Source organism: Schistocerca nitens, chromosome 8 (genome assembly GCF_023898315.1).
Source record: "Schistocerca nitens isolate TAMUIC-IGC-003100 chromosome 8, iqSchNite1.1, whole genome shotgun sequence".
In the NCBI taxonomy this organism is placed as follows: Eukaryota; Metazoa; Arthropoda; class Insecta; order Orthoptera; family Acrididae; genus Schistocerca; species Schistocerca nitens.
Window position 1 is genome coordinate 246483183 of NC_064621.1, and position 2303 is coordinate 246485485.

Here is a 2303-nt window from a genome sequence, read left to right on the forward strand (position 1 = left end):
TTTCATCAAGCAGCAAACGCAGCGACCAACTGCATTCAACCCAGCGCCTCTCACCTGCACGCCGACCAGCACAAGACAGCCTTATTGAAATCTCAAACAAGGCGTCACCATTCGGCGGGCAGCGACGTAACTGGTGCGCTGAAGCGGAAACCAAACACGTTACTTCCCGTAAAATAAGCTTCGAACACTACACAAGATAACCAAAGTGCACGCTGTTGATCCTTGGTACCGAATCAATGAAAACTGAAATTGCCTATTCAACAGGGAACTTTCTAAGTTTAAGAGAGCTGTCAAGAGAAACCAATGTGTATAGAAGAGGGGTTCTGAAGTACTTGGCTCAAATGGCTCTGAGCACTATGGGACTTAACTGCTGAGGTTATCAGTCCCCTAGAACGTAGAACTACTTAAACCTAACTAACCTAAGGACATCACACACATCCATGCCAGAGGCAGGATTCGAACCTGCGACCGCAGCGGTCGCTTGGTTCCAGACTGTAGCGCCTAGAACCGCTCGGCCACTCTGGCCGGCTTCTGAAGTACTGAGGAACCGTTGTATATGCTGCGATAACAAATATACAGAAGGCACTTCAGCTGAAAAAGAAAGGACATCTGTAAAAAGGGAAATAATGAAAACTCGACAGAAAATTATACGCTCAAGGAAGGAATTGGAAAGAAACCTTGGATAACAGAATAAATACACTGACGAAAAAAGATCACAGCACTAATATGGCGTTGTCCGACATAATCGAATGTTGGTAGGCGAGTTTCTACGACTGAAATATGATATTTTTTTCAAATTTCGCGCCAGTCGCTGAAGAGCGGCGCCCGTAGCGCCACTACGAAGATGCAAATCAGGTTTGCTATAATACACGCTGTAACGGTCTTGAGTGTTAGTTAGCTTTGAGATTGGACATGGTGAGTTAATGTTAGTCAAGAATGTCTTTAAGGTGACACAGACACCGTTCTCAACACCTCACTGAGTTTGAATGAGGTCGTGTAATACGGCTATGAGAAGCTGGATGTTCCTTCTGCGTTATTGCAGAAAGACTTGGCAGGAATGTAGCTGCTGTATATGATTACTGGTAGCGGTGGTCACGAGAATGCACAGTCGCAACAATCCCGGGCTCCGGACGGTCGAGTGGCACTGCCGAGAGGGAAGACCGTCGTCTTCGACGTATACCCGTGGCACAACGCTCTGCGTCTGCAGCAGCAGCTAGAGCTGCAGTGGACACCACAGTGACACAACGAACTGTAACAAATCGGATACCTCGAGGACAACTCCGAGACAGATGCACTGTAGTGTACATCTCACTGAACCCAAACAACCGCCATCTGCAACTTACGTGATGTCAAGAGAGAGCTCATTGGAGGACAGAGTGTAGGTGCGTTGTGTTTTTTGATGAAAGCTGGTTCTGCCTCAACGACAATGACGGCTGTGTGCTGATTACGAGAAAGCCAGTTGAGGGCCTGCAACCAACCTGTCTGCGTGCTAGACAGATTGGACCTACGCCTGGGGTTGTGGTTTGTGGTGCAATTTCGTACGACAGCAGGAGCGCTCTCGTTGTTATCCCATGCGCCTTGACTTCAAAACTGCACTTCAGTCTGCTGATTCGACCTGTTGTCAGCTTTCCAGGGGGTGTTTTCCAACCGAAACCGCTCGTCCACATACCGCTGTTGTAACCCAAAATGCTCCACAGGGTGTCGACATGTTGCCTTGGTCTACTCGATCACAACATCTGTCTCCAATTGAGTACTATGGGAAATCATAGAACAACAACTCCAGCGTCATCCACAAACAGCGTTAACCGTCTCTGTATTAACCAACCAAGTGCAAGAGACTTGTAATTCCATCCCGAACTGACATCCGACACTTATACTACGCGTTTGCATGCTAGCATTAAACATTCTGGCGGTTACACCGGTTATTAATACACCAGCATTTCAAATTTGTAGTGGCTTATATCGTGCTTACATTAACCAATGATCTTGCAATGTCAATCAGTTGAATATGTTATCTACACGAATGTACTCTACATTAATTTTTGATATTGCGATTTTTTTTCTTCAGTATACTTCAATTGTTCGAAGAAATATGGAAGTCCAAAATTATTCACGGAAAGATAGGAATACACTAATTTGTCACTCAGAAATTAAATCTAGGAGAAGTTCACGAAAGCTAAAGCGACAAAGATACAGGAAGAATGTAGAGAAATTGGAAAACAGAGAGGCGTCGGAAAGACAGATTAGTCATTTATAAAATTCAAAGCAACCATCGGGGTGCTAGGTGGAATTAGAACAATAAC

The 2303-nt window shown here is 45.3% G+C and overlaps 1 non-coding gene across 1 annotated transcript; it reads right to left on the minus strand.

The window, feature by feature from the left end:
- Positions 1-441: 441 nt before the first annotated feature.
- Positions 442-525, minus strand: Trnas-gga (transfer RNA serine (anticodon GGA)). Its single transcript is given in 2 exon segments — positions 442-476; positions 486-525. It is a non-coding gene; the product is annotated as a tRNA-Ser (tRNA).
- Between the last annotated feature and the right edge of the window lie 1778 nt (positions 526-2303).